General features: G+C 51.7%; 2 non-coding genes across 2 annotated transcripts; both read right to left on the bottom strand.

The window, feature by feature from the left end:
* Positions 1-1,047: 1,047 nt before the first annotated feature.
* On the bottom strand, positions 1,048-1,119 carry TRNAC-GCA. The gene has a single exon. It is a non-coding gene; the product is annotated as a tRNA-Cys (tRNA).
* A 4,114-nt stretch (positions 1,120-5,233) lies between these two features.
* Positions 5,234-5,305, bottom strand: TRNAC-GCA. Its single transcript has one exon. It is a non-coding gene; the product is annotated as a tRNA-Cys (tRNA).
* Positions 5,306-9,943: the final 4,638 nt, after the last annotated feature.

Here is a 9,943-nt window from a genome sequence, read left to right as displayed (position 1 = left end):
CTCTCTCCCTCTCTCTTTCTCTCTCTCTCTCTCCCTCTCTCTATCTCTCTCTCTGTCTCTCTCTGTCTCTCTCTCTCTCTCTCTCGTTCTTTCTCTCTCCCTCTCTCTCTCGCTCTGTCTCCCTCTCTCTGTCTCTCTCTCTGTCTCTGTCTCTCTCTGTCTCTCTCTCTGTCTCTGTCTCTCTCTGTCTCTCTCTCTGTCTCTCTCTGTCTCTCTCTGTCTCTCTCTTTGCCCCTTTTGTTTTTTTCTTTCTTTCTCCACTAGTTTGACTTTTTCCACAGCTAAAGCTAATAAAGGATGCTAAGGGTATGAACCCATTGTTTCCTGTAGCAGCCCAGCTAGCTGGGAAGCCGGAGTGCCTAGAGGAGGAGGAAGAGCAGGGCTTTTGCCCATGCATCAGAGGAGAATTTAAGCAGGAGGCCAGAGGAGGCCCCAGGGCCAGGGCAGTAGGCAAAGGCTGGAGGCCCATGAGAAGCCTGAGGGCAATGGACAGAAGACAACTTGCAGGCACAGGAAGAACCCTGGTGTCAAATGCAGTGACAAAGGAGATGAGGAAGCAAAGAAGAGGCTCTGGCCAGGTCCAGGACTAGAAAACTGGACTCCTGTGGTTTTCTATGTCCCTGGGGTGACCTTTGGACCCTGAACTTAAGCAATGGTGCCTCCTAAAGCAGATGCCTGGTCAGCAGTTTGGCTCTGACAAGCTGGGGGCCTCCTCTTAAGGCTTCTGCAGGCCCCAGAAGAAGATTGGAGAAGCAAGATAGAGGCTGCCAATGGGAGGCTGCTGGACCTGGCCAGATACTGTTTGTTGTATGGCCCTGAAATCCCCAAAGAGCAAGGAGAAGGCTGTGTCACCAAGGTCACAAAGATGGAAGTTGGGGTCCCCTCCAGGGAGTGGGGGTCAGCTTGAGGTCAGGGAGGTGCCTTGGCTTGAGCCCAGCATGCTTGGATTGTGTCAGCCATTAGGAAAGAGGCTGGGCTTCTTGCAGACACTTGAGAGGCCAGGGGGAAGAGGAGCTTATGGAAGGCCTAAAAGGTGAGGCAGCTGGTAGGGGGCACCTGGATTTGAACCAGGGACCTCTTGATCTGCAGTCAAATGCTCTACCCCTGAGCTATACCCCCTGGCCCTCAGGAACACCCTCCATGAGCACCTTTCCAGGCTGCCACCACACCCAGAGCACCTGCCTTCCTGAATCATTGCCAGTGGCTTGGAGAGGCCTCCCCAGGGCCCAGCTACCTGCCCTGACCCTGGGCGCAAGAGCCACGTCCAGGGGTCCCTCCAACACCCGCCAAACTCTCCATAAGCCCTTCGGGCCTCACCCACTCCTACAGAGCCCCCGGCCACATGAGGCCACAACTTGTCTTCACTCCCCACCCAGACCAGCCAGGCAGGCCCCAAGCACACAGGAGCCAACCATCCCTCAGCCCCCTGGCCTGGAGATCAAGGTGCAGCTGTCTTTGTGGATTCCAGTTTCAATTTGCCCCAGAGGCATCTGTGGGTGTCTCAGCCAAAGTGCCTTTTTGCCTTTCCTTCAGCCTTGGTTGAGCCTGGATATCCCCTCTGTAGGGTCAGGAGAACGGCAAGGCCTCCTTTCTTTGCCATGTTAAAGTGGACAACAGTGTGTGCCCCTTTCTTTGTCCCCCCAAGAATACCTTTGGTTTTTGAAGTCAGAAAGATTCAAGCTACAGCTCTCTCCCTACCACCCCATCCTCTGGCTGAATAAGAATGCAGACAAGGCCTGCTGTTCATTCCTGTGTAAGGCTCCTCTGCTAGTAGCAAAGCAGAGGACGGTCATTCCAAATATCCCGTGACTCCTGGTTTCTGGAAACCTTTGCGTCTTGACCTTCCTGATTAAAGGCAGTATAAACAATGAGGAAATAACACTGGACTTCCCTCCCATGGGAGGACCCTGATCTCCCTATGGTCAAGCCATCAAAGAACTCCCTAAGAAAAAATCGCCAGGGCCTGATGGATTCACAAGTGAATTCTATCAGACATTCAAACCTGCTCTATTTCTCCTCAATGCTCTGAATAACAATTCAGTCCCTGGACCATTTAAGTAATCCCAACACCAATCAGTTCACACAGAATTAAAATAGGCCATTCTATCTGCCTCTGCTCTAGGAATTCCAAACTACAGAAAGTCATCTATCTTGTATATACATAAACAGAGCAGGGTGGCTTTTTGGGTCTTGACCCAAGTCTTGGACCCACACAATACCCCCAGCCTACTACTCTGTACAGCAGAATTCTGTGATTGCTGGAGCACCACCGTGCCTTTGGGCTCCTGAAGCCATGGCATTCTTAGTAGAGAAAGCCTCTGACATAGCCCTGGATTCTTCTTTAACTAGGGGAACTCAGCCTGCTTGGGAAAGTCTGTTACACAGATGTGGCTGACTACACTAACTGCCATAAAAACTGAGTAAAGAATTCTTGGATTCAGCATTCTCATGTAAAACCAGTGCCATATATATATATGGGTAACCATATCTTATGTATTAAATTGCCTAAGCCACACTTTTATCAAGAGATGAACTTACTCATATGTATGCTGAGAATCATGGTTATTTTAGCCATCTAGGAGATTTAACTTTTAAGTAATAAACCTGTTTCTTTAAAAATATCTGTTTAAGTGTCACATCATTAAATGGGGTTTGGGAATGGTTTTTCTTTAGATTTTTTCCCTTTTGTTTTGTTAGTTTTAAGTATGATTTTTAAAATTTGGGTTGATAGAATTATACCTGATATTTGGTATTAAAGAATCATTCTCCAATGAAGAACATTGCAGACCTCACAATTTTGACTATTGAAATCAGATGTACTAAAAAGGAAATGCTAATAAGCTGCTGATCACAGATGCCAACAGTCCTGTGGGGGTGATATAAGAGGGTGCCAAGGTGGGGAGAGCCGTCTCTTGGGAGAGGCAAAGAGTGATGGTTCACCAAAGACTGAGGTAGGCTTTTCTGACTTGTTCTCTGGTAGGACGTCTCCTCTCATGGAGAAAATTCTCACTTGGCTCTGACTCCAGCATGCTGTCCCTATGATCCCTGTATGGAATAGAAGGGAGACTAGGGGACCCCATTTCCCTTTTGTCATACATTTATTCCTCTTCTTCTTTGGGATGGAAACTTTATTAATCCTAGCAGATGTTGGGTAACCGCAATATTGTTTAATCTGACCTGCATGTTTGTAAGACAGAATCTATCTCCACTAAAAAGTAAATAAGTAATAGGGACTTGTTAAAACTTTATGTATAAAATATATACATATATTCATGCAAACATATTCTCTTATTTTGGGGAAAGGTGGTTTTTATATTTATATAGGTGATGAATGTGCTTCATTCTTAAATAATTATTCTAGCCACACATCATATGCCAATTGTATTATTGTTGGAAAAGGATATACACCATTTAGAACATTCTTTTCTGTTACCATCCATTTATATATGTGCATCCTGGGCAGTATCTCATCCTCCTGAGAGGGATTGGGGAACTCTCATAAGAGTCCACAGATTAAGATTTTTAAAAGGCAGTTTTAGAGAAAGCTATTGCCAGTGACCTGGTCCAAGAAAGCAGATCTTCAGGAGAAAATGCTGTAAGGACCTCCATGATTCCAGAGTGACTGAAAGGGGATAGCAATAGAAGATACCAGAAGAAATCAGACACTCCTTCATGGGCACTGAGTGAGCCTTTGGATATAACAAACCAAAATGTAAGTGTTGGGCCATCTATCCCCTTCAGTCCTCCCCATGTGCCAATATTTTATTTTGGTTGTAAACTTCTTGTGCCAAAAAAGCAGATGGCCTCCTAAAGGTCCTTGACATTTTCAATATCCTAAGAAACACCCAAATATAGTTAGACCCTCCATGAACCGTATAATACCTTTGGGCCCTTATTATTTGGAGAGACAGTCCAAAAATGGATAGATATTGTAATGGGAAACTTTGTTGAGGAGACTCCTTTATCTCCCAGAGAATCAAGGAGGGAATTGTAAAATTTCCCCACTAGCCAGTGCCCCTTTTTTTGATCCCCAAAGACCATCTTTGGAATTGAAAAGGGAGAAAGACTGAAGTAACACCTCTGCTTCTTTCCCCACCTCTGGCTGAATAAGAGGCAGACAAAGCCTGTTTTGATCTGTAAACAAGCCTTTTGAGATCATGGGGTGGAGGAAAGCCAGTGGGGCAGAAAGCAGTGGCTGTGCACACTCTGCAGGCACCCTAGAGGTCTCCTGGTGTGTGGAAGTCCAGCCCTTTGGCCAGAGTGAAGTCTCAGACCTCCAATGGGAAGGGCTTTGGGAAAAATTCATGATGAGCATCAATTGGAGTACAGGGAGAAGATGGGAGCCTTTTTCCTGGGAATCCAGAGCAAGAATGTATGTGTAGGCCAGACTCCCTGTTCTTGGCTCTGGGCCTAGTTGTTGGAGGAGATGGCTAAGGGAATGGGGGTCCACATATGGCGGGGGCTCTCTCTTTCTCTGACACCCTTTTCATTAATTAATAAATAATTATAAATTAAGAAACAGTAGGTAGAGAATTTTAACATGGACAGCCTCCACCATGCAGCACCAATCTGCTCCACAGCCCCTTGCCAGTTAGCTGAAGGACTTGCCCCCTTTTGTGGGAGCACAATTAATGTGGGAGCACTGTTCATGGCCCTGGACAAGGGGCAGAAGACACACTTGCAGGCACAGGAAGATCCCTGGTGGCAAATGCAGGGACAAGGAGACAAGGGAGGAAAGAGGAGGCTCTGGGTAGGCCCTGGACCAGAAACCTGACACCTGCTATTTTCTATGTTTCTGGGGTGACCCCATGACCCTGATCCTCCAAGGGTGATGCCTATGGAGGTGTTCACGGTCAGCAGTTTGGCTCTAACAAGCTGGGGGCCTCCTCTTGAGGCTTCTGCAGGCCCCAGAAGAGGATTGGAGAGGCAAGAAAATGGCAGCCAATGGGAGGCTGCTGAACATGGCCAGACACTGTTATAAGGCCCTGACATCCCCAAAGAGCAAAGAGAAGCCTGCATCATCCAGGTCACAAAGAGCCAAGCTGGGGGCCCCCCAGGGAGTGGGACCAGCCTGAGCTCAGGGAGGTGCCTTGGCCTGGGCCCAGCATGCTTGGAGTGTGGCAGCCACAGATGGGAGAGAGGCTGAGCCTGGCAGAGGCTGGGTTGTTGCAGACTCCTGGGAGGCCAGAAGGAAGAGGAGCAGGTGGAAGGCCTAAAAGGTAAGGCAGCTGGTAGGGGGCACCTGGATTTGAACCAGGGACCTCTTGATCTGCAGTCAAATGCTCTACCCCTGAGCTATACCCCCTGGCCCTCAGGGATAACCTCCATGAGCACCTTCCAAGCTGCCACCACACCCAGGGCACCTGCCTTCCTGAGTCATTGCCCGTGGCTTACAGAAGCCTCCCCAGGGCCCAGCTGCCGTCCCTGACCCTGGGCACAAGAGCCACGTCCAGGGCCCCCTCTGAGGGTCCCCCACACCCACCAAGCCCTCCACAAACCCTTTTAACCTCAACCATCCCAACAGAGCCCCCAGCCACATGGGGCTGCTGCTTGTCTTCACTCCCCACCCAGACCAGCCTGGCAGGCCCCAGGCAGAGGAGCCAAACGTCCCTCTGCCCACCGTATTGGGGTTTAGCTGAAATAATGGCTTAGGTTCGATATGGCCCAGAGACAAGGCAGCACAGCCCCCAGCAGAAGCTACAAGGCCTTTTGCCCTTCCACAGGCCTCAAGTGAGGCTGCCGGTCACCTGGAGAGGGCTGGGGACCACAGCAAGGCCCTCTCTCTCGAGCACCAGCCTGAGGCTCCAGGATGCTCCTCAGCCCTTGCCAGTTTGCTGATAAACTTGTTCTCTTTCCTTATGGGGGGCCCAGAATTAGGCCCCCCCACACCATGGCTGCCACCAGGCAGGCAGACACCGTGTGTCCATGACCAAGCCAGGCTCTAGCCAGGGTCCCCTGGGCAGTCTGCTGCCCCCATTCTCTGTTTCTGCTAAAATTACTGGGAGAGACTGAATTTTGTTTAATGACATAAGTTTATTGATCCTCTTCAGCTCACTGGTTAGGCCAGTCATCACCCAGAAGGGAGGTGGGTCTCGCGGGCTCTCTTGGCATCAGGACGCCCCGAGCTGAGTCAGAAAGCCTATTAAATAGCTCTGAAGGAGCTCATGGCTCAGCCCTGCCTTCATCATCCCAAGACAGCTTTAGTTAGTGATAGCCAGTGACAAGGTTGTCCGTCCTCTTGTCCCCTTCTCCGTCCCCACAGTGGGACAGATCCCGTCCTCGGAAAGGACGGCCTCCTCCGCTCACTAAACAGGGAAGACATTCCCTGCGATGGCCGAGGAAGAAGAAAAGGCAAATAGCAGCAGATGGCGAGCTACCTCTGCTCCGGACCCTGCACAGGGCTGTCCAGTCATTCTCCTTAGCCTGGCCCTGACCAGTAAGCAGGAAGCCCCTGGACCTCGCACCTCCGCTTGCCCTTTGACTGGGCAGCCTCCAGGCCTTGCTAACAAGAAGGACCTCTTTCAAGGTTCCAGCTCTCTGTCTGACTCTGTCTCTGTCTCTGTCCGTCTCTGTCTCTGTCTGACTCTGTCTCTGTCTCTGTCTGTCTCTGTCTCTGTCTCTGTCCGTCTCTGTCTGTCTCTGTCTGTCTCTGTCTCTCTGTCTGTGTGTCTGCTTCTCTTTCTCTGCTTTTTGAGCTTTCCCACAGCAGGCCTAACCCAGGACGTTAACACAGCGTCGCCTACTGTAGCAGCCTGGATGGTCAGCAGGGCGGAGAGCCCAGAGCAGGAGGAAGGGCAGGGCTTCTGCCCATCGACCCGAGGGAGCAGGAAGAGGCCCCAGAGACAGGGCAGCAGGTAGAGGCCGGAGGCACCTAGGAAGTCAGAGAGCGATGAGCAGAAGACACACTGGCAGGCACAGGAGAGCCTCAAATGCAGGGACAAAGGAGACGGGGGAGCAACGAGGAGGCCCTGACCAGGCCAGGACCAGAAATGTTGACACGTGTGGTTTTCTATGTCCCTGGGGCGACCCCCCGACCCTGAGCCCCCAGGGAGGTGCTGCCTGGTCACCAGTTTGGCTCTGACAAGCTGGGGGCTCCTCTTTAGGTGTCTGCAGGCCCCAGAAGAGGATTGGGGAGGCGGGAAGGTGGCAGCCAATGGGAGGCTACTGGATATGGCCAGACTCTGTGTGCCCTGAGCTCCTGACATCCCCAAAGAGCCAGGAGAAGCCTGCATCACCCAGGCCACAGACACTGTAAAAGATGGAGCACCAGGGATGTTAAAATGTGACCTAAATGGTTTGTGGGTACACACTGGGTTGAAGGAGAGACAGGACCGACCAGGATAGGGAGACCAGGATTCACTACTAAGCTGGTAACTGTCTAAAATGGCTGTTGGCCCCAATGGTCAGCCTGCTCACCCTCGGCCAGGGTCTATGGAAGCAGCAGGCAAGGTAAAGGTTTTTAATAGTTTAATTGTGAGTAACTAAATAAAGGTGGGATAGGGGATTCTGCACTTGAAAAACTAAAGGGCGAATCACAGGGACAAGGGGAGGACTTGATGACTCTAATCTAATTGATCTAAGCCAGGCAGGGCCCAAAGGAGCAGTTCTGGAGTCACTGGGAAGCTGCTTCAAACCTGGTTTCAGCCAGGTTTGACCAGCACAGCTAAAGGGCCTGAGGGTGGCTTTGGGGCTCACGGTTATCCAAGGATGATTAAAGGATGCCAAGAACCAAGGTGGTCCAAGGTACCCAGGTAGAGAGAGAGTGCTTGAGATGCTGTCCACCAGATCCCAAACCCCTCCTCCACTTGGTGCAGCTCTGCGGGTCAGTTGTCCACTTGCTGAAAGCCTCCACTTCTCAGGATCCCAGGGAATCGGGATGCAGTTTGTCCCTAACTCTGAGATCTCCCAGGACTAGCAACAGTTTGTGCCAACCACTAATGGAGTCTCTCCCAGAGCACAAGCCCTACTTCCTGCTCCTTCATTCCATCCTGGAATGCTCCAGCCCTTCCTGCTAGGTCTAACGCTATTGCTAAATAAATTACTAAATAAACCCTCACAACAACACGCATGCTGGGGGCCCCTCCAGGGAGTGGGGCCAGCCTGAGCTCAGGGAGGTGCCTTGGCCTGGACCCAGCATGCTTGGAGTGCAGCAGTCACAGGTGGGAGAGAGGCTGAGGCTGGCAGAGGCTGGGTTGTTGCAGATGGGGAGCAAAGAGGAAGAGGAACATGTGGAAGGCCCAAAAGGTGAGGCAGCTGGTAGGGGGCACCTGGATTTGAACCAGGGACCCCTTGATCTGCAGTCAAATGCTCTACCCCTGAGCTATACCCCCTGACCCTTGGGGATGCCCTTAATTAGCACCTTTCCAGGCTGCCACCACACCCAGAGCACCTGCCTTCCTGAGTCATTGCCAGTGGTTTGGAGAGGCCGCCCCAGGGCCCAGCTGCCAGCCCTGACCCTGGGCACAAGAGCCACATCCAGGGGCCCCCTCTGAGGGTCCCTAACACCCACCAAGCCCTCCATGGGCCTCTGGGGCCTCACCCACTCCTACAGAGCCCCCGGCCACATGGGGTTACAACTTGTCCTCACTCCCCACCCAGACCAGCCTGGCAGCCCCCAAGCAGACAGGACACAACCGTCCTTCAGCCCCTGGAGATGGAGCTGACACAGTGCTTTGGGCTTTTAGGTTCCACATGGCCAGAGGCGTGGAAGGCCGCCCCACAGCAGAAGCTACAAGTCCTTTAGCTCTTCCACAGACCCTGGGTAAGATTCTCTGTGACCTGGAGAGGGCTGGGGACAACTGCAGGCCCATCTCTCGAGCACCAGCCTGAGGCTCTAGCCAGGTCCTCAATGCCCGGCCTGCTTGGGTACAAGCTCGCTCCTTTTCCTGGTGGGGAGAATGTAGTTAGCAGGTCCACATGGCTAGGCATCCGTGGCTGCCACAAGGCACACACAGTCTGTCCATGCCCGGGCTAGGGTCTACAGCTGCTGGGCCCTGAGCAGCCTGCAGCCCCTTGTTAGCTACCAGATTGCCAAGGCCCATTTTGTTGGTGCTCTGGGTTAGGAATAGGCCTTTCACCTCCCAGTGCTGACAAGTTCTGTCTCCTGGTGACCCTCAGGCCAGCTCCTCTTCACAAGGGGATTCATATCTGGATTTGAACTATCCACCTCTGGACTCTCAGGCCAGCAGTCTGAGACTGAACCAGCAGAGAGAAAACCTCAGGGCCTTGTAGCCTCAGGCCACAGCATTTTGGCTGGGCAGCCTCTAGGCCTGGTTAGAAAAGAGGGTCTCACCCCTGGTCTCAGCTTGTTCTCTCTTTGTCTGTCTGTCTGTCTGTTTGTCTCCTGCTTTTTGACCCTTCCCAAAGCCCACCCTAAACTGGATACCAAGGACATCAACCTAATGTTGCCAGAAGCACCCTGGTTAGCTGGAACAACTGGGAGGCTAGATCAGGGGGAAGGGCAGGGCTTTTTGCCCATATATCTGGGTGGAGTGAAAGCAGAAGAAGCAGATTCACTATCCAGAGGCAGGGCAGTTGGCAGAGGCTGAAGGCACAGGAGAAGCCAGGGAGCATTTGACTGAAGACACACTTAAAGGCATAGCAAAAGCCTCATCAAGATGGCAGAAGAGAGCCAAGGAAAGTTGAAACCACTTTGGAATCCTCTTCTATCAACCTTAAAAGAATGCTTCAAATGAATACTGGGACAACAGAACCAACTAGGAGATGAAGAGAAAAAACTTTCCTGAAGAAAACCCCTTGGAAGGTAGAGAGAGTGAGAGGAGAAGGTGGCCCACAGCCAGGTTGAACCAAGGATCACCATTGCAAGTCAACAATTGCTCCACCCCCCCCCAATCCCAACTGTTAGAGTTTCTGAACTTGGGCCCAAGCCAACATGGAGACCCCAAGAGGAAGCCAAGAGGAAAATACTCCTGCTCCCATACCT

The sequence above is a fragment of the Gracilinanus agilis genome, chromosome 5 (genome assembly GCF_016433145.1).
Source record: "Gracilinanus agilis isolate LMUSP501 chromosome 5, AgileGrace, whole genome shotgun sequence".
NCBI lineage: Eukaryota > Metazoa > Chordata > Mammalia > Didelphimorphia > Didelphidae > Gracilinanus > Gracilinanus agilis.
This window is presented reverse-complemented; position numbering and strand designations above follow the sequence as displayed.